The sequence below is a fragment of the Diabrotica virgifera genome, chromosome 1, assembly GCF_917563875.1.
Source record: "Diabrotica virgifera virgifera chromosome 1, PGI_DIABVI_V3a".
Taxonomy (NCBI): domain Eukaryota; kingdom Metazoa; phylum Arthropoda; class Insecta; order Coleoptera; family Chrysomelidae; genus Diabrotica; species Diabrotica virgifera.
Window position 1 is genome coordinate 200,731,314 of NC_065443.1, and position 23,081 is coordinate 200,754,394.

The following is a 23,081-nucleotide window of genomic DNA, read 5'->3' on the forward strand; positions in this document are numbered from 1 at the left end:
CCCTCCGCTACGCGTCGGGCAGTAAACTTCATTCTCGGGAGGAAAAGTAGCCCTCCCTTGTTATACAAATAGCTATTACATACATGAATTAGGTAATCAGCTAGGATACGAGATTTTCATCTATAAACGAAAATTTTTAAACTGTGAAACAGAGAATCCAGTAGATTAAAGGGCCGGTTGTTCGAACGCTAATCAGAAATGGAATCAACTGATCATTATCAAATATTTAATTTTAAAGTCAAAAGGCAGATATCGAGCACTGAATGTAATTAAATCTTGCCCAAGTATACTTTCGCTCACAAGAGCATCCTCAGGGGCATCTGAAATAAGTAAAGAAAACGCCATTGTAGAAGAGGAAAAAAGTTACAGACTTCGACAAAAAATCGAAGGTGATATGATAAAAAATACAAAAACGTTTCTAGACTTACTTCGTCAATAAAAAGAAGGTATCCTCGAATGTCATTTAATTATTATAGATCATTTTGGTGGCAAACTTAAATTAACAACTAACTACACCCTGAACAAGGGACAAACATATAAATTAAATTGCCAGTAGGTTCTACATTTTAAATATGGAGGCAGAACGAAGAATGAAGCAATGAAGTATTACTTTCTTCTTCTTCTCTTTTTTTATGGCTTCGCTACGAGGCGATTCGCCAGCACTATTTGTTGGCGACCGTGATGTAATCTGGTTCTAAACCATATCAGGGCCGCTGACATTTGCGTGAGATGGTAGCATTTTTTCCTGACTTTTAAAAATTTGAGGTTAAGGTGTTATATACAAATAGGAAACACAAACACAGATTGTAAACAAATGGTAATAGGAACGCCACAGAGGAGAAACTGAAAGGCAAAAATATTAAACATATTAAATTAAAGTTGAGCATCATAAATTACAAATTAATTTTATTATAGTCAAGAAACTGTAAGATTGCACTGACCGACCTTTCGTTAGGGGATATTAAGATTGTATCTATTGAGATTGGTGTTTTGAATTTCATTAAAATAAAGATTGTGTATAAGTCCATGTTGGGAATAACATTAATGGGGCATTCAAAGAAAATATGGTTTAAATCCTCCACTACTCCGCATTCACATGCTGGACTGTCTATTATTTTGATTTTAAAAAGGTGTTGTTTAGTTAAGCAATGACCTGTTCTCATTCTTATTATTGTGGTGATATGTCTTCTGTTTTTAAATGTTAGGGTTGAGAACCATGCCTTAAAGGAAAAAGAGGTTTGCATTCTCATATACTGGTAGTTTTTCCTCCGCAGCATGGCTTCCCAATTGATTTTAAATTTAGTAATAATTTTTTCCTTTATGGAGTTTAGAATATCTTGGGAGTCTAATAACATAGCCAACGGAATATTTAAGCCTGTCCCTATTTTGGCTAGTAAATCAGCTTCTACATTACCAGGAATGTCAGAATGTCCTGGAATCCATGAGATTAAAATGTCAAATCCTTTCTTATATGCTGATAAGATGAGATTTTTTGTTTTGAGGGAGATTGAGTCATCAGTGGCTGATATTTTAGGGTTTTTAATTTTAGATATAGCATTTAGAGAATCTGAGAAGATAATAGCCTTCTTGATGTCTTTAGATATTATGATTTTAATTGCTTGGTAAATTGCCACATTTTCGGCTTTTGTTATAGATATCTCACCAGGAAGCCTAGAAGAAAACTTGAAGTTAATGTTGGGAATGTTGACTCCAAAACCTATTCTCCCATTACTTTTGGAGGCGTCAGTATATACAAAGGAGAAATCCCTATTGTACTTTTGGGTGAATATTGAAAATTTTTGTTTGATTGATGATTCATTTTTCTTAAGATTACAGTTTAACGTTTGTATTGGATTGATTAATGTGTTGAAATCCAAGTCATAACAAGGAAAGTTTGGATGTTTGTGTATTTTGTTTTGATAAGGGAAAAAATGTTCAAGGGCCATTACAAGAAGAGGTACGAGGTTTGCCTTGTGGAAAATGGGTTTATTTATGATTTTTCTACGTATGTTAAGAAGCGTCTTTATTACTGGGTGATTGTTAATTTTGATAATTTTAGATATGAATTTAGACGCTAGTATTAGACTTCTATGTTCCAGGTCAATCTGAGCAGATTCAGCTAAGATTGCTAAGCGCGGAGTGGATTTCATGCATCCCAGGCATACTCTGAGCCCTTCGAAAAATACGTTATTTAGGTTATTGCTACATTTCTGTGTAATTGGGCTGAACAGAAAGGAACCATAATCCATATGAGACCTAATCAAAGCATTAAAGACCATAATTAGAATCTTGGGGTCTGCACCCCACCAAACTCCACACAATGCTCTCAATATGTTGATATTTTTCTTTGCTTTAAGTACAATTTTGTCTAAGTGAGGGTCCCATTTCAAGTTTTTATGAAAAGTGATGCCCAAGAATTTAACCTGATTTTTGAAGGGAATGTTATTGTTATTATTAAGAGAGATTATAGGGGGGTTTGTTTTGCGTTGACCTCTTGTGAACCACACAGCTTCACATTTATCAATTGAAATAGACAACCCATGAGCTTCTAGCCAGTTTTGAGTGTTTGTAATTTCTGGGATGATCTTATTTGTCATACTATGAATGTCTTTACCGCTAATAAATCATCTGCATACCCACATATTTTCACTTCGTTAGAGAATAAATAGAAAAGGTCATGAATGTATATGTTAAAAAGAATGGTGCTTAAGGGAGAGCCTTGAGGTAGCCCCATAGAAGTTTGGTATGGTCCCAAGAAATTGCCGTCATCAGCTCTTGAATATAAAAGTCTATTTTGTAGGATTTTAAGGATAAGGTTGATTAAAGCCAAGGGCAGGTTTAAATTTTTAAGTTTATTATAAAGGTTGTATATTTCAACATTGTCGTAGGCTGATTTAATATCTAGAAAAATGGCTAATACCGTTTGGGAAGATTCAAATGCTTCTAAAATCGTAAAATGTAAAAGAGCTAAATTATCATATGTCCCTCTACCTTTCCTGAAACCTGATTGATTAATTTTAAATAGTGAATTGTGTTCCATAAACCAATCCAGACGATTTTTAATTATGATTTCGAGAGTTTTAAGTACACAGGATGATAGGACTATTGGTCTGAAACTCTCAGACAAAGTAGGGTTTTTTTGAGGCTTTAAGATGTTAATTACATTAAATTTTTTCCATTCCACAGGAACAGGACCCCCACTCAAACAAAGGTTGTAAATTCTTAACAGTGTGTTTTTGGCTGCCAGTGGAAGGTTTCTTAACATCAAGTAAGATATGTCATCGATACCTGGCGCAGAATCTTTTTTATTATTTAACGCCAAATTATACTCATGGATTGAAAAGGGAGCAACTTCTTGGTTATCATATGACATATTAAAATTGGGATCAATGTTTATTGAAGACATTTTACCTAATATTTCTAATTTAATATTATCTGGCGGATTATGAACAACTTTATTATTGTGATAATTGGAAAATTTTTTAATTTTATTCCAAACGTAAGTGATATTGGATCCTCTATTTAAGGATTCACAAAAGTTTTTAAATTTGTATTTCTTTTTTGCTTTTAAGTTCCTCCTAGTCATAGCGATGATGCGTTTTGTTTCGATGAAATTTTCTATAGAGGGGGAATTATTAAAATTGGAGATTGCTTCTTTTCGTGTTTTGATCCATAAGGAACACTCTTCGTCCCACCATGGATTCCTGGGTCTACCCTGTACCCCACAATTTTTGAAAGGGATTGCTTCATCTGCCGCTGTGTTTATGACTGTAAAGAAATCCTTATAGTCTTTGATTTCTGACAAGTTTTGCTTGTTTAATAATATGTTCTGGTAATAGGTATTCCAGTCAGCATTTTTAGTGTTTCTTGTTTTGTATGGTTTAAGTAAGTGTCTTTCTATTCCATTAAGGTCCTCTATATTTAATTTAATGTATGTGGGAAAGTGGTTACTGTTACCGCAGTCTTGGATAACACCCCACTCAGACGACAAACACATACTGTTGCTCACAATTGCAAGATCTATTGCACTGATGTTCTTATAGAGTCTTGAAATAAGGTTGCTGAGCCATCATTTAACACTGTAAGGTCATTATCAAAGGAAAAATCAAAAATAACTTTACCACCTTTATTGCATACCCCTTTATCCCAAGCGGGATGGTGTGAGTTCAAATCCCCCATAATGATCAGATTATTTAAGGGTATACCTTCTACCATTTCGTTTAGTAAAGTGGCAGTGATTGCCATATTGGAACTAGAATATATATTTATAAGGTATAGGTTACTGATACTAATTATTATGTATTGAACTAGAGCTGAATTGAATTTTTTGATTGTCGAAAACCTTATGGATTTCTTAATGCATGTTGCCACCCCACCAAATGAATCATCCCTGTCTTGTCGGATGATGTTATAAAAGTTTAAAGAAAATCTGGCATCATGCTTAAGCCATGTTTCATTGATGAAAATGATATCTGGATCCATTTCGGATATTAGACTAATCAGGTTATCCCTATTTGCATTAACACTTCTGATATTCCATTGTATTATTTTTAGTTTTGGGTTGTGAGACATTGTGGTGTATAGGAAGTTATAAAGAGTCAAAGTCTGAGATTGAATCTTGGTCCATATAGTCCAAGTTTGTCTGGGATAATATATTTTTGAGAATATTTAAATTATCGAATGTCGCATTATTGAGAAAATGTAGACAAGCGTTTCTGGTATCATATAAAGTATCTGAGTCAGAATGTTCAATATGTTGCAATGCACTGGGATGCCAGGCTAAGTTTTGTAGAGAGTTTGATGAGGGTTTTTCTGTGTTTGTGTTATATGATGTTGAGACCTGTTGTTGGGAGGGAGAGTATGTTGATTTTTCGGGGCGTGAATTAGGGAGAAAGAGGTTTTCTTCATGAGCTTTCTTGTCGTACCCTTTTTGAATGACTCGTCTTTTGTTGTTTGAGTTAGAGACCACCTGTTGAAATGAGCGTTTGGTAGTAGAGGATTTGAAGTTATGAGTTCTTCTTTGGGAGGGCGTGATAGAGTCGTTGATGCTAACATTATTGTTTGGGATATTATTGGACTTCCTATTCCTAAGAACTGGGAAGTCACTGGCATACATAATAAACTTATCTTTTTCTACATATGTTTTTGTGACTGCTTCGTTGGCATCATAGAAAGTCATATTTTCGTATGCCATTAATTCTTTAATGTTTTTTTGCCTCAGGAATTCGGGGCAGTTCTTATCAGTGGCTTTGTGGGGTCCCTTGCAGAAGAAGCATCTGACTTCACATGCTTCAGTATGGGCAAGTTCACCACAGTTAATGCAACGATCTTTACTCTTACAGATTGTTTTAGTGTGCCCAAACCTTAAACAATTGAAACACTGAGTAACTGGTGCTACGTAAACGTTAACTAGTTTCGGCATGCCATAAAAGTTTACTATTTTAGGCATTATTACACCTTTAAAAGTAAAGAGTACTGTGCCTGTTGGTTCGTACGTGATTATGTCATTCTTGAATACCTTCCTATTGAGTCTTCTAACATTTAGTATTTCGATGTCAGAGCCTGTACTGCAACAATCCAACAATTCTTTGTCACCAATCTCTAGATCAATTTGTCTAACTATACCCTTACAAGTAACAAAATTAAAGGGAATATAAATTTTATAACCCTTGTCTAACAAAGTTTTATTATTTAGAAATTGATTAGCTGATTCAAAATTAATAAATTCAATTGCAATTCGATTAAGGCCTTTACTATGTATTTTTCGAATATCTTTTAATTTTAAATTGAAAATATCTCTAGCAATTTTAATCCCATTAAACGAACCTACTTTCGTATCTATGTTTGTTGATTTTAAATACACAAAAAAGGGCCCATTATCTTTTTCGGAGTAGAGGTTGATAATTTTTTGTTCCTGATGGGTTTTATCGTTCTGAGATAGGCTATGGGAGTTAGAAATATCGTTATTACTATTTGATGCGGAATCTAAAATTATGTTCTCGACGGGTTTGAGGGGGGACGTACCCCCCTGTTCGTTACTCATAATACAAAAAGCCAGTCAGTGCAAGTTTTGTAATAAACAATATATAAAAAAGAAAAATAACAAAATATATCAAATTAAGCCTATAAAAAAGAAAGAAGTATTCAAATGATTAAGCTAATGCTCAACTTACCCAGACAAAAACAATTTGGGGTAGGTTAGGTACGTTAGTACTTAGGAAAGACCTCGTATTCGTAGAACGCGGAGCCAAGCGCTGTTCACACCACCAAGCACAGGTCAAGGAAGTATTACTTTTTCTTGACGTAAATGATCAAGTGATGGCTGACAGATGACAACTTGGTGAGACTATGATTGTGTAATATGTACAGTCACTACACATTGGGCTGTACATTCAAAAAACTGTAAACGATCAAAGGCCTCAAGCAAGACAAAACAGTATCAGTAGCAAACGGTGAAATGAGAGGTTATTAAAATGTTTTGTTAAAATATTTATTTGTAGTTAAAAGTGAAAGCCAGTTACCACATTCAAACTTGTCAGAGGTGGGCTAAGATGTTGGTTGGCGACAATGTTTCTAGACATAGAGATTGGATGTGGCACTGGTTGAAATATGAAGATTAGTGGGTTGCATACTCTGTAGTACTTACTAATTAAGTGTCAGCTGTTGAAAAATTTTTTTTGAAATTGACTTATTGAAATGGACTGAGTAAAATTTGAGATTTAGAAAACTTCAAGCAAGCAAGCATAGTGATTTAACCCAGCCTGAGAGACTTGCTCACCCCTAGAGAATGACATTCGGGTGATACAATTCATTAGGGCGAGGAGGATTAACTCCCGTAAGCAGGAATCACTCCACTTTAGAAAACTTGATGAAATATGAAATATTATACCACTGTTGAGTCAATGATCGGAATACAAGATTGAAGTGTCAAGCATAATCCAAGATCAAATGAAAACAGCTAGGGCCATCTAAATATATGATGTTAATGAAATATTAAAATTCCAAAAAAGGGTATATATAAGTTTTAATTAAGTCCAGCTGTGAAACAATTGACCTCAAATGAGCTTGGCTAACATGTAATGTGTTATGGATGATACAAATCTAAAGAGATGTAAAACTATTAATGAATATAGACTCAGTGCTGGAAAACCTATACAGCCGAGCTGGGACTCCTGCGAGGTGATGCTGTAACAAAGTTTTTAAAAATTGGTTTAAATTTAGTGCAATTTAAATTGATTTGAGTGTTAAGGCAATGAAAGTTTTCATTTGATTCCCTGGTAATCTCCAAATCCTCCAACAAATCCAACTCCAAGTAGTTTTTCTTCCTACTGATATCATGTAAAATGGACGAGCCTTTATTAATATTGAAATTATGTTTGCTGGAATCTAAGTGTTGACCGAAACTTGAAGAATTTGGTCTTTTCAAATGTTCTGTAATTCTCGTTGACAACTTACGAATGGTTCTACCTACATAGGAAGCATCACAATCCTCACATCTCAATTTATATATACCACTCTTATCCAAGGTGTTCGTCCTGTCTTTGCTGTTAATTAGAAAGGAGCCTAAAGTATTATGTGACTTGAAAGATATTTTGATATTGTCAATTGTGGAAGTAAAAAGTTTGGATATTTTTTTAGAAATGTCACTAATGTAAGTGAAGGAGAAATACTTGGTGTTATTATTAGTATTGAGGGTAGTGGATGTTTGAGAGTAAGCATGCTTTTCTGCAAGTTTTCGTTTTTCTTTATTGAGAAGTATATCTATGATATTGGGATCATAACCATTGTTGTGAGCATTTTGCTTAAGAGTACAAAGTTCTAACTTGAAGTTGTCATTAGAAAGTGGATATTTGAGAACTCTATAAATGAAACTATCGAAGGCTGCCATTTTGTGTTGTATTGGATGGTTAGATGTTTCATGTATAACATGATCCGTTTGGGTAGGCTTCCTATATATGTTATATTCTAGAGAATCTTAATGACGAGTTATGGCTATATCCAAGAAGTTCAACTTATTGTTAGACTCTAGCTCAAGTGTAAAAGAAATGTTAGGATGGAGTTCATTAAGATGATCTAGGACCTGTGTGGCATCATCTTGAGATCCCTCTATGATGGCTAGGCAATCGTCAACATATCTAGACCAGAAGACTATTTTGTTGTTGTTATGAACAAAGGTCTGTTCCAAGTTATCTAGGAAAAGGTCAGCTAAAAATGGGGATAGTGGAGATCCCATCGCTAAACCTGTTGGTTGTTTATATATTTTTTGATTGAATTGAAAAAAGTCTTGGTCAAGACAAAATTTAAGCATGGTTGAGATTGCAACTTGGTCTTTTGTAGTTATGTTACATTTGTTTAAAAGGTTTTGTACCAGAGGTAAAGTTTCATCTCTTGGTACAGAAGTGAACAGATTAGACACATCAAATGAAACCAAATAAAAACTCTCTCTGATCCTGATGTTATTTAAACGTTCTATTAATTCTAAAGAATTTGAAACAGAAAACTTAGGTTTAAAGTTAGTGATAGATTTAACTGTGTTGTAAACGAACTCTGATAAAAGTGAAACTGGGGTGTTACAGAAACTAACAACAGGCCTTATAGGGCAATTATGCTTATGAATCTTAGGAAGTCCATATAACCTAGGTGTTATAGGATTAGATAAAGTTAACTTTTTTGTAGTATATTTAATGATGGTGTCATTGTACAACTTAACCATAGCTTTTGATTTATTAATAAAAGTGTTAATTGGATTTTTTTCCAAGATTAGAAAGTTGTTATCTGAAAGGAAGGACTACTTTGTCTATATATTGAACTTGTTCCAAGACTACAATACAACTACCCTTATTGGCTTTACTCAGTACTAGAGAATCTCTATTGAGTTTTTCTTTTATAGATTTAAGTAAAACATTTTGTTTTTTAAATAAATGATGGTGTTTACGGAAATTGAGTTTGTACTTACATTGTTGTTGTTGGAGTAAGCTTATACATGAATTTCTCAAATACTGTTTTGTTTCAATATCTTTTGTCATACCTTCTATAAGGGTATCCAGCTCCACTGCAAAGGTTCCCAACACTGAGTCAGTAAACCTAAAATTCTGACAAGAAAACTTAAGACCTAGACCTAAAAATTGTAATTCTTCCTCTGAGAAATTGGTGTTACTTAGATTTAAAACCCTAGGGTGGAATTTATGATCTGAAAAACTATGTCCGGGTGTTGAGGAGTTGGACTATTGTTTTTTCAAAATCAAACGGTTTAGTTTGCTGGTCAAACAACTCTTCTTAGTAGATTGTAAGCGAGAAACTTCATCTTCTATATCAGTTAAGGAATCAGTAACGAAAGACCAGGGATGTTGTTGTAGAATCTTATCATAGGTTACTTTGAGGTCAACATTGATTTGATTGAGTTTTGAATAGTGTTTCTTAAGTTCTCTTTTCAGTATTTTCTTTTCCAAAATATGTTTTTCCCTATCAAGTACATTCCTTGATGTTTGGACCTTAGCAAAAGTAGGAGTGACTTGATGTAGAATGCACTGCCTAACGAACCAAATGTTTAGAAAAACGACCATTCTCTTGCAGAATAATCTCCTATAGGAATCAACCAAGACTGCCATAGTCAGAAAATTAGGAAATGGTTGAATGCTCGAATAAATGAATTTTAAAGTCAAAAGGCAGATATCGAGCACTGAATTTAATTAAATCTTGCCCAAGTATACTTTCGCTCACAAGAGCATCCTCAGGGGCATCTGAAATAAGTAAAGAAAACGCCATTGTAGAAGAGGAAAAAAGTTACAGACTTCGACAAAAAATCGAAGGTGATATGATACAAAATACAAAAACGTTTCTAGACTTACTTCGTCAATAAAAAGAAGGTATCCTCGAATGTCATTTAATTATTATAGATCATTTTGGTGGCAAACTTAAATTAACAACTAACTACACACTGAACAAGGGACAAACATATAAATTAAATTGCCAGTAGGTTCTATATTTTAAATATGGAGGCAGAACGAAGAATGAAGCAATGAAGTATTACTTTTTCTTGACGTAAATGATCAAGTGATGGCTGACAGATGACAACTTGGTGAGACTATGATTGTGTAATATGTACAGTCACTACACATTGGGCTGTACATTCAAAAAACTGTAAACGATCAAAGGCCTCAAGCAAGACAAAACAGTATCAGTAGCAAACGGTGAAATGAGAGGTTATTAAAATGTTTTGTTAAAATATTTATTTGTAGTTAAAAGTGAAAGCCAGTTACCACATTCAAACTTGTCAGAGGTGGGCTAAGATGTTGGTTGGCGACAATGTTTCTAGACATAGAGATTGGATGTGGCACTGGTTGAAATATGAAGATTAGTGGGTTGCATACTCTGTAGTACTAATTAAGTGTCAGCTGTTGAAATTTTTTTTTTGAAATTGACTTATTGAAATGGACTGAGTAAAATTTGAGATTTAGAAAACTTAATGAAATATGAAATATTATACCACTGTTGAGTCAAACTTGAAGTCAATGATCGGAATACAAGATTGAAGTGTCAAGCATAATCCAAGATCAAATGAAAACAGCTAGGGCCATCTAAATATATGATATTAATGAAATATTAAAATTCCAATAAAGGGTATATATAAGTTTTAATTAAGTCCAGCTGTGAAACAATTGACCTCAAATGAGCTTGGCTAACATGTAATGTGTTATGGATGATACAAATTTAAAGAGATGTAAAACTATTAATGAATATAGACTCATTTAACTCACTAAATAAACTCATATAGACTCACTAAATATTTAATTACTGTCAATGTCAACTTTGATTGGGTTGCTGAAAACATAATTGATTACAATTATGAGATTAATTGATTAATTAATCAATTATGTTAATAATTGTTACGTTAATTGATAGTTAATAATTAATCAATCAATTAATTATGTTAATTATCATAATGATAATTGATTACAATCAACTGATTGGCGTACGAACAACGGATTTTGTTATTTGATGGTTGTTAAGGGGAGTAAAAGAATAACATTGGCAACATTGATTTTAATAACAGAATAATTTTTGACCTAGCGTACCTTTTGTGACAAATCGGATATTTTTCGAGCGATCATCGGATAATCTAGAGAAATGCGATTGGCAACACTGGAATCAAGTGCCCTGACGGATCAGCCTCTCTGTTTTATAACTACATAAGGTTCTTCTCTATTGTACCTACTCCTGTCGTTGACGCAAACTACAAATTTATGTACATCGATGTTGGTTCATATGGTAAAGAGGGCGACATGCGACAGTGGTATTTTTAAGTCCAAATTGGGCAATGGTACTATACTACAATCCCAATACAGCTCCCTGACTCTGAACTTATTTTGCCGCATGTTTTTGTTGGTGATTTAGATTACATCCGATCAAGATAAAACCGTACCGAAGAGACGATGCTATTGGTAAACATATCAACGCATGAAAGGCAATCCTTCCTAACCGACATCTATACAAATGTGCAGGAGAGCTGATCAAAAATTTTTTTTATTGAAAAATTCTTATAAAATATTTACTTTCCATCATAGATAAATACTTGTTAGAGTTTATGCATTATAATATTGTGGGCTTTTATCTAAGAAGTAATATTTTTACTTAACACTTCAAGTTTACCATTTAGAGTTGGTTAGTAAAAGATTACCCCAAAAAAATAACAGGTACAACTATATATGCGCCTGAGCCTACAAAAAAACTTTCAAGTATATTCAGTTACATACTTAAGCTATTTATATGCAAATAGGTAAAAATATATTAATAACGAAAAAATATCTTTGAAAAATAGGAAAAAAAAACTAAATAATTAAATTTTAGTCAGATCTTTCAAGAAAAATAATCTAATTACTTATTATAAAGTAACATTTGCAACTCTATCCGACATTTTTGAAGGGAGTGAGTTTAACAAATAAAACAATTTTTGTTTTTAATCAATATTTTTATTGTATTGCAGTATTTTTTTGAATTAAAAATGAAGAACTTAAACAAAATTTGGTTTTTATAATAAACACTGGGTATGAATAAAAAAAATCTTCTAAATAATTGTTAAATAACATAAGTAAGTAACATCAAGAATTTGCAAACAAGAAAGAGATCTCAACATATTATTATTAATTATTATTACTCCAAATAAGGCACAGTGTACAGTTTAACATCACAAGACTCATCAGAGTTAAAAAAGTTTCTTTAAAATCTCATACATAATATTATGTTCGTGTGTACTCTTTCATTAACACTTAACTATGGTTAAGATCCAAAACTCTAACTATTGGAAAAATAATTGGTAAAGAACACATTAAATGCAAAATTAACCAAGTGTACTTAGAGTAATATCCTATGTAAGACAATTTGTAAGGAATTCTATAATTCAATCTCAAACATATAACAAATGATAGCAAACAAACAAAACAAATAATAGTTAAAAAATCAACTTTAAATCGTATTTGGTCAAGACTGTAATACTGGAACCTCAAATAATTAAACTTATAAAAAAATATGCTATTTAGGGGGGCTTGCGTAACGCTTTCTAAATCAATTTATGCCTAAACGCATTTAATAATGTCATTGCATCTTTTTATAATCCAAACAGATGACGGAGAAGCAATAATTGCATTTTAATGCATTTACCCATAAATTTATTTAGGAAATGTTACACAAGCCGACCGTATACTTGTTATTAACCAGCCTTATTAACATTTTGACTTCTTATACCTTATAACATCAAAATGAAAGCAACCACAAATTATAATATACTCGTAATACTAATATAATAACATAATATCAAAACAAAACTGCAGCAAAAATAAATGAAAAATCGTAATCAGGATCTTCTACGTCTGATTCTGGTAACACACCTTTCATATTCGCATCCCGTGGAATGTTCAAATATTCATGATGAAAACAAGCTGGAATGACTTGGTGAGCACAAAATTTCTGAAGATCGTCATATTTCTTTTTGGAAATGGGCAATAGTGATCTATAGCAGGACATAAGTGGGACCCTAGTCTTAGGCTGGACTTCAACATCGAATAATTTGACAACAGAATTCATAGATGTTTTTATAGAAACAATAAGTGCGTTCGCGGGTGCCAATTAGCAGCAAAACGCATGCGCACTTTAAAATGATATAAATAAAATCGTTAATAGATAAATATACAAGGTATATTTACCTAGTATAATTTTATAATTAGTTATTAATATTAATTAAATGTAAGTATACCTCGTATATTTACCTATTAACGGTATTATTTATATTACGTGAGGTTTGTCACCTAATGTGTTTGTCTTTCTTAAAAGTTGCAATCCGAACTTTACTTATTTTGCCAGTAAGATTTCCTTTGAAATATTTGTCTCCAATGTTATCCCATTTTTTAAATTGATCATAAGATATTCGGTCAACATTAAATGGCGATGGATTCTTTCTAGCAGTTGAGAAAATGGTGAACCATTGGGAAGGTGCATAAACAGTTGTATGTTTAAGGTTATTTTCAATGATGGCGTGAGACGTATCTACTGGCATATAAGTGTGTCCAGTTAGTAGGAAATTCAATTGAATTGTTTCAAGATTATTACATTCCTGCAAAGTTTGGTGAATCATACCCATAACAGTGCGGTTCCGGTTTTGCCCTGGACAACAATCGCAGTATAACAGCAATCGTTTAACATTTCCTCTGGCATCAACAGATTTAATGTATTTATGCAAAATTGTTGCTACTTCATTTGCACCTCGTTTACCATTAGATTCGTCCCAATAATAACAGAATACTTTACGAGTCCTGTTCTCGTAGAAACATAGGTTATAAACAGCTAGTTTTCTACTATAGTATAATAGTAATAAAGGTGAATATGGCGTATTCAAGACCTTTTGAAGATCAAAGCTGACGCATAATGTAAAAGAATCATCTTTGTGGATCTTTTTGTGACTTTTGAAACGGGCGTAACTTTCTTCTTTTTCTTTCTCATGCTGTTCTTTTTCTTTCAGTTTGTCAGGATCAGTGGTTTTTTCAAACACAAGGCATTTATTGCACTTATCTTTCTTTGGTACATGAAAGCCGACGTTAAACTGCTCATGAAATATTTTGCGAAAAATTCTCTCACTCACAATATCCATACCTTGATTAATGACATTATTTTTATAAATTCCGTAAAGAGTTGGTATGGTCTTGAATTCTTCTGGTAAATAAACTTTACTGGAATCTTGGCGGCCATAGTGCGATGGTAAAGCAGGCAAACTTTTTATAAAGTTTATAACGGCATCCAGAGTAGTTTGTTTGGTTTTATTTGACGGCTCCATCTTTCCTCTCATGTTTTCCTTGGCACATCCCCACTCTGCATTTTTAATAATACTATAAATAGTTTTATCTGAAACATTCATAGTGGCTGCTAAGAACTGTAAGCATACATTTCTCTTACCTTCTCCTTCATTTATAAAATATTTTATAGTACAGTTGCGTTTTTCAGACTCACTGCGCTTGCGCTTCACACCTACTCTTTGCGCCAATGATACCAACCAATTTCGTCGTCGAGTTGTATCCAGTTTCCAGAAATGGTTAAATAGGCTTTCTCTTCTTTCTTCTGGGATAGATCCACAGTTATTGCCACATTTTTTTCCTTTACATGGATTCGGGAGAAATTTCTTGGCTGGTACTGTCACTCCCTTCTTAATTGTATATTCTTCCCCAGCTCTCTTCTTCTTAGATCTTTCTTTTCTTTCATTATTTTTTCTTTCCGTGAATCCAGCGTCACCTATAGTTTCTTCTTCTATGCCCGATCCATTCGTTGTTGGTTTTATTCTTCTGAAATTCTTTTTCTTTTTTCTTGTTTTACCCGTTGACTCTGCATCATTTGTTTCCTCGTCGCTTGCACTTTGTACTGGCAACCAGTCGTATGAATCCTCATTGTCGCCGTAAAAAGTTGAAAAATCTTCTTGATCAGACATGTAATCGATGTATTTCATGTCTCTTTTGCATTTACGAACAGTTTTTTTTCTTTTCAACAATATTGGTATTATTTGATTGTTCTTTATTCATCTCAGTTACTTTTAGGACTATATCAATGTGTGGTGTATTTAAATCCATACTATTTGAGGGCTATGCCAAATTTTCACCTTCATCAGGACTGTTTCTCGATATAAGTTTATGATTGTGAGTTAGTCCTCTTACTAGTATAATACGAAAGCAGTATGCAGTATGTTATGCATAACCGACATTCAAAACATGGTTGCGCCTCCTAAGCGCCTATTATTCGTTTTGAAATTCAAATAAAACTATCTAAGCGACACGTTTGGCACAACATTAAGGCAAGTAAAACTATTTAAGCGACATTCGGTTCCAAACTAATTAGTCAGGTAAAATTATCTAAGCGACATCAAGTCGGTATCGTTTTTTTATGTAAAATTATCTAAGCTCTTTTTTATACCTATTTCGCAACAAGCAAAAATGTCTAAGCACAAATGATGTCAAATACATTTTTAGGAACAAATGTATAAGGACACGTTTGGATGATATTTCTGTTTGTATAAAAATCGGTAAGCGACTATGATAGCAAAATCTAGAACAGGAAAAAATACCGTACTGCTTGGTGCATATGATTTTACTTTCAGTAAATTTATCTAAGTTAACGGTTAATATAATTTTAAGACAGGAACAAATTACTATTCGTTTTTTCTTATAACTCAAACTGTCCAACCAACCGATATATAGAAAATTAGGACTTTTTTGTTGCTTAGTCAGTTGAAAACGTGAGAATACTTAAGATTCACGTACTTCCTAAGCGACAACAAATCTCAACGCAGCGCTACGAGACCCAGACCAATCGACGCGGATTTTTATGGCGAGTCGAATGATATATATATGTCGTTTTACCAAATCTTGTCGGTTAGGAAGGATTGCCTTTCATGCGTTGATATTAAAGATGTGTTTAATTACATACTGTGTCGTGCCAGGCAAACTTCGGAAAACGCATTTGGGATACTTTCCCAAGTTTTTCGCATTATTTACACTCTAATATTCCTCAAACCTAAAACTTAAAACAGTAGATGACGTCATCATTGTATCTTACTGTTTACATAATACTATGAGGGAAAGGTATTTGTCACGTAATGGACTTTCCAACAAGTTTGATTGTCTTTTACTATTCTACACAAGAGACAAAGACAATCACTTTGACAACTTGTGGCATCCAGCGTCGTATAGACTTGGGATGGGCAGCATTTGATAAAAGCTAAATGCAAGGGTTTACAATAAGGTATTACAATACGCCTCATATTGTGCTGTGGAAGTGAAAACAACTTGGTAGGATTCTACTGTCTGTAGAACAGATAGATCATAAGATAAGAGCATTTTACTGTATATTTTATTGTATTTTATTGGCAGTAGACTACGTGTTTTTTGAAGCTAACATAGAAGTATTAGAACAGCTCGCATATCTGGGTGTACAGATAATTGAGAATGGCAGCGAGGAGAAGGAAATACGGAAACAGATAATTCTTGCTAACAAAGCATACTTCTCTCTGTTGTAGCGTATGTGTTTGGATCCAAAGACATCCATAGAGAAGTAAAGTTTAAAATATATAAAACCATCATACGGCCAATAGCAATATATGGAATAGAAACATGGATCATGACTAAAAAGACAATAAACTTTATTAATACTTTTGAAAGAAAGATATTAACCCCTTCGTGCTGGACCGTCATTCGGCAAGTTGGCTCCTGTATACGGATTCGAGCGCTTACCGAGCGGCTTCGCGCGGTCGGTTAAAATACAGTATCACACTACAACTAATTAAAGTTAATGTAATAATAACACTTATTTTAGAAATAAAACTATTTTTATTAAATTATTATTCTACATAGTATGTGAGTTAAATTAAATTTTATCCATAAAAAACCATTTTAAACAAAAATTATTAAAAAAGATAAACAAGATAATTCGTATGGAATTCCTCAGATTATTTTGTGCTCGACATCGTCCCAGTCTCGTAATCTGGACAATCTACCTCTGGATATCACCCACTTTTGGGCGTGGTTTCCCCACTTTTAGATTTGAATAAGGTAATTCGGACAGAACAAAAATACCTGAAATATGATGAAGATGGTGGCACTGCCTTATGGCGAACGAAAACTCATGATGCACCCGTGTGCATCACCGTACTGAGCGAACAGGCAAGCATGATGCACACGGGTGCATCACCGTACCGAAGGGGTTAAGGAGGATATTGGGACCCATTTGCGACAATAGTATATGGAGAATAAGGTTTAACCACGAGTTATACCAATATTACAAAGAACCCTCTATAGCAGTGGTTCTCAATCTTTTTGGGTCATGTACCACAAAATACTTTTTAATATTTTTGGTACCACCTAACTGAAATAACTACCTATCTAGATAGGTAATCTAATTAACTGTAATAGTGGTGATTTTGACAGTTTTGCGTTTTGTGTACCACCGTAAATAATGATATGTACCACCAGTGGTAGATGTACCATAGATTGAGAACCGCTGCTCTATAGCAAATTATGCAAAAATACAAAGATTGCGCTGGGCAGGTCACCTTATAAGAATGGATGATAGAGCACCTAGTAGAACGCTTAGCGAAACTATGGTGTGACGCCGGCCAGTAGGAAGACCAAGGAAGGGGTGGATAGACAAAGTGAGAACCGATTCTAAAGAGATATTGAAGGTGGACAACTGGAGGAGAGCAGCCATAGAGACAGATAGTTGGAGCTCGACTTGAGCTATAGCGCCATAGGAGAGAGAGACTACATGTTTTTGTGAGATCTGTTTGTTATTAAATTTTGTGGTTACTTGACATATAACTTTAATACCTATAACAAAATAACAACTAATATGTACTGTAATAATTCAGTTTTTGGTTGTAGGGTTTAGATCTGAAAATGTACCGTATACGATTATTTTAAACTTGAAATACTATAGCTGATTCTTTTCCTTAAATATTATTTGCAATTTATTACAGACTATTACTAGACTTTAGTTATATTAAAGAGAACTGGAACAAATTGCTAAAAGTTATTTCTATAAATGACATACCTGTTTTTCCAACTTCTCCTGCAATAACAACCCACATGTTGTCCTTAGCGTTCTGATCCTTATAGAGAACGTGCTTCATGTCAAATACAGCAGGATGTGCCGCCACTGCCTTAATAAGTTTTTTATCTTCTTCAAAAGTAAAATGGGACATTCTCAAATACAAGCAACACTACAGACTGCTAAAAAATCTCTCACATAAAAACTCTCAAAATCACATAGACTCGCCACTATAGTCGCTCAGCGTTTGTGAGTCGATCTCTACCTCGACAGCTCTCGGACCTCGCCCTCGTACCAGTCGCCAACAACCGACGCTAGCGGCTACAACGACAGACGGTTCAGTCGTTCAGTCAAAACGGGCAGTACAGTTGATGAATTGGGGCTCTCGATGAAGTGGCTGCATACGAGTTGGATGTATATGAAATGTCTCTCGATGAGGTCAAGGAGTTGCACCGCACCCCTAAGTAACGTTGTATTCATTATACGTTTACTTCCAACATTCTACCATAGAGCGCAGCACAAAGGATTTTGTCGTCATGTTTTTTGTGTTAATATTATGTATTCATTAATAATAATTATTATTTTGCTTACATACTTACAGGGTGTTTCATTGGTAAAGTAACATACGTTAACTGTAGAAAGAGGATACTTAGGCGGTCTCAAAAATACCATACTTAATGGGTCTTACTAAATTAATAACAAAGATACTGGGTGTTTTATCTATTTTGCCATTTTCTTAATTGGTTCATAACTTTTTGACCACACTGTATATTTATTTTATATTTGCACGCAAATATCATTTAAGGCGTACAATAAATTAATTTATTTACAATTGGTAAAAATCCAGGTCCGGCTTAAAAAATATTGGAAAAATTTTCCGACCCCAAAACAACACCCTGTACATTAATTTTTTTTAAAATGGATTTTTCAGTTGAAAAGAGGATAAAAAACTAAATTCAGTGGTTTACTTGGAATTTTAGGCAAAATGATTTTTCTGGTGAAATTTGGAATTTGAATTCTGAAATTATGTGAATTGCGAGAGCTCTAAGTAGAAAAAAATTGAAATACAGCTTACAACTTTTCAACCACACTGTATATTGATTTTATATTTAACACACGAATATTCTTTTAGGTGTCCAGTCAATTAATTTAATTACAATTATAAAAAATCCAGGTCCGGATTAAAAAATATTGTATAAATGTTCCAACCCAAAAAAACACCTTGTATATTAAATTTTTTTAAAATGGATTTTGCATTTGAAAAGAGGATGAAAAACAAAATTAGTGGTATACTTTGAATTTTCGGCAAAATGATTTTTCTGGTAAAAATTTGAATTCTGAAATTATGTGAATTGCGAAGCTCAAAGTAAAATAAATTAAAATATGACTTAATTTTAATGAATACCATTATTTAATCTAAATTGGTAAAATATTAACATTTGCACACATAACAATAATTTTTTTATGACCCCCTCTGTGGCTCAGTGGTAAGAGCGCCTACCTTTGGATCGAAAGGTCCGAATGGTCGTGAGTTCGAATCTCACCAGGGTCAGAAATTCTTCGTTTATTATAAATTAATAAATGAAAATAGTTTCTGTCCTTGTGGGATCGGTACTCACCGGAGGGACCGCAGACGTTCGGATACAATTAGCGTCTCTTTGCAAAGACAATGACGTCGACTTTGCAATGTAACAAGACACTTACTCAAGACACACAGTACACACTACAGATGACGCTAGGTACCTAACTACAAAAATTTACCGTACCTACGTATAAAAAAAAATAATTTTTGATGGTGGTAATTTTGAATAAGTACTTTAGTTTTGAATAGTGATTATGCTGCACATTTTCGCTGTTTTGTTATAATTTTTAGCTATTTTGTTGATTTAAGTGATGTATTCTTTATTGACATTGACCCTTTATTATTTATTCATTATTTAAAGATTAATATTCGCCAAAAACTATTTTTCACACATAATAAAAAAACACTAAAATATTAACATTTTACCAATTCAGATTAAATAATGGTATTAATTAAAATTAAGTCGCATTTTAATTTTTTCTACAAGAGCTCTCGCAATTGACATAATTTCAGAATTCAAATTCAAAATTTTACCAGAAAAATCATTTTGTCGAAAATTCAAAGGATACCACTAATTTTGTTTTTCATCCTCTTTTCAAATGCGAAATCCATTTTAAAGAAAATTAAGGTGTTTTTTGGGTCGGAATATTTACACAATATTTTTTAAACCTGACCTGGATTTTTTATAATTGTAAATAAATTAATTGATTGGACACCTAAAAGAATATTCGCGTGTTAAATATAAAATCAATATACAGTGAGGTTGACAAGTTGTAAGCTGTATTTCAATTTTTTTCTACTTAGAGCTCTCGCAATTCACTTAATTTCCGAATTTCAATTCAAAATTTCACCAGAAAAATCATTTTGCCGAAAATTCAAATTATACCACTGAATTTAGTTTTTCATCATCTTTTCAACTGAAAAATCCATTTTAAAAAAATTTAATGTACAGGGTGTTGTTTTGGGGTCGGAATATTTTTCCAATATTTTTTAATCCGGATTTGGATTTTTTACAATTGTAAATAAATTAATTTATTGTACACCTTAAATGATATTTGCTTGCCAAATATAAAATAAATATACAGTGTGGTTAAAAGTTATGAACCAATTAAGAAAATGGCAAAATAGATAAAACACCCAGTATCTTTGTTATTAATGGAGTAAGATCCATTAAGTATGGTATTTTTGAGATCGCCTAAGTGTCCTCTTTCTACAGTTAACGTATGTTACTTTCCCAATGAAACACCCTGTATATAATAATTTTAATAATCTTATAGACATATCGGAAGAGTCTAGGGATATTTTTATAACATAATAAAACAAGAATAAAAAACCGCTAAACGCCGTTTAAATTATATTAGTGGAGCATACATTCCAGCTAGAAAAGAGCTGGTATAGTATTTTTACTACAAAAGCGATATTACGTAGGTCAAAATTTTTGACGTAAGAGAACTGTCAAAACATTAGAATGTGACTTTTCATTATTGCCATGTTTATTAATAAAAGTAGTAATTGTAGTAAAAATACTATATGAATATTACGTGGCGCGAAAATGCATTTTCATTTTTATGGAAAATAAAATTCTATGGTTATTTTGAAAGATTTTTCAATAATATTTGCTAAATTTGGAATAAAACGCGCCACAAAAGAGTAACTTCGATACAGTTTGCATTTTGAAGCTCTTTTGTGGCGCGTTTTACTTCAAATGTAGAAAATATTATAAAAAATTTATCATAATAAAACTGGAATTTTATTTTCCATCCGAATAAAAGTACATTTTTGCGCCACGTAATATTCATATCAGCTCTTTTGTAGCTGGAATATTAGGTATATTCGCCACTCATTTTTACAGCGTTTAGCGGTTTTTTATTCTTGTATCAGGAGTTTTTCAAAGTTTTTTATAAATTGAATGTATTAAGTTGAATGTAGTGTTTCTCGATTACACGTTGAGCGTTATAAATGGTCGCCTTATCTCCCAAATGATCTAGTGGTTACGACACTAAACTTGTGATAGGACAATCCGAGTTCATAACCCAGCCATTCTAATACAGTGAAAACCGTTTATAATGGAATCAGTTATAGTAGACTATCACTTGTAGTGGACAAATCCTCCAGTCCCTCCGAGTGTTATGGAGTTAATGCATAGGAACACTGGCGAAGCGTAATGTAACCACTGTTACCATTGGTAACAGTTAAAAATCTTGCAAATAAATATTTATGACGATGAATAATTCTATTTACCAATATTTTTACCAATAGAAATATATTATTATATTATGTGGTAATAGTATCTAACTCAGTAAATAGCCAACTACTCGTAGACACGAAAATATTGGCGAGTTTATTTGACTCAGTTGCACTTTATTATACTCTGTTACCAAACTCATTTCTGGTTACAATGGTTATATACCCACGCTAGCGCTCGGGACCGGCTAGTGACTGAAAATTTTGAAGAAGCGACGGCATCAGCGCGCTGTGTATCAGTATCGCTGTTACCACATTTAAAATTGGTGACAGTACTTATAAAAAGTGTGCGTGCAGTTAACCATGGATGAGTGTCGCTTCTTAATCGATCAACTACTTGAAAAGTAATTCTCCTTGTATAATTTTGAAGAAAAAAATGAGATTAAAAATGAAAGACCTATTTTAAAAAATTTAAAAAAGGAATCAACAAAAATAGTTTGATATTTTAAATTTAGTTGGTACAGTGAAAATCCTTGGTTATATTATGGTTGCAAGAAAAATATACTGTATTGTTGGCCATGTCTTCTGGTTTATACAGAAAAATGGGTGGACCAGGTTCACGATTTAAATACTGTTAGATTTTTAAAAAGGAGACATGAAATTTCTCCGTTACCTACATGTAAGATGTATACGTATACCCAGTTTGATTCAGTTTGGCAAAACAAAAATCAAAAGTTCTCTTAACCAAGCTTTTAAAGCAAATATTGCTAAACATAATGAGTTTGTTAAAAAAACAGATAGGTATATTCTTAGCACACTTATAATAGATACTGTATGTTTTTGGGCCAAACAAGAACTAGCGTTTCGTGGTCATTTTGGGTGCGACGACTCTGACAATCCAGGCAATTACAGGGAATTGTTAACATTAATTGCCAAAAAAGATCAAAAATTTTGTCAACATCTAGAAACATCTGTTTTTTTCGAGAGTTTCAAGTGATATACAAAATGATATTATTGAAGCTACACTCACCGGCACAAAATTCCGCCACCCAAAATTTTTGATTAAGTTTGACAATTTATAACTTTATTATTTGTGCTCCGATTTTCAAGATTCTAACACCAGTTTGTAGGTACATGTATTCATATTGTTTGGTATTATTCCGGTAACAAATAATTTTGCTTGCATGTCATTGTACAGGGTGCAAGGAAGCGTTGTATTTTCTCCTAATTTTAAAAAATT

The 23,081-nt window shown here is 33.1% G+C and overlaps 1 protein-coding gene and 1 long non-coding RNA gene across 3 annotated transcripts in view; both read right to left on the minus strand.

The window, feature by feature from the left end:
* Positions 1–23,081, minus strand: part of LOC114332422 (52 kDa repressor of the inhibitor of the protein kinase-like) — a 106,376-nt gene that overhangs the window by 11,743 nt on the left and 71,552 nt on the right. The window lies entirely within an intron of this gene.
* On the minus strand, positions 599–6,282 carry LOC126879015 (uncharacterized). Its single transcript, XR_007695937.1, has 2 exons — positions 6,174–6,282; positions 599–843 (listed from the first exon to the last, which is right to left on the minus strand). It is a non-coding gene; the product is annotated as an uncharacterized LOC126879015 (long non-coding RNA).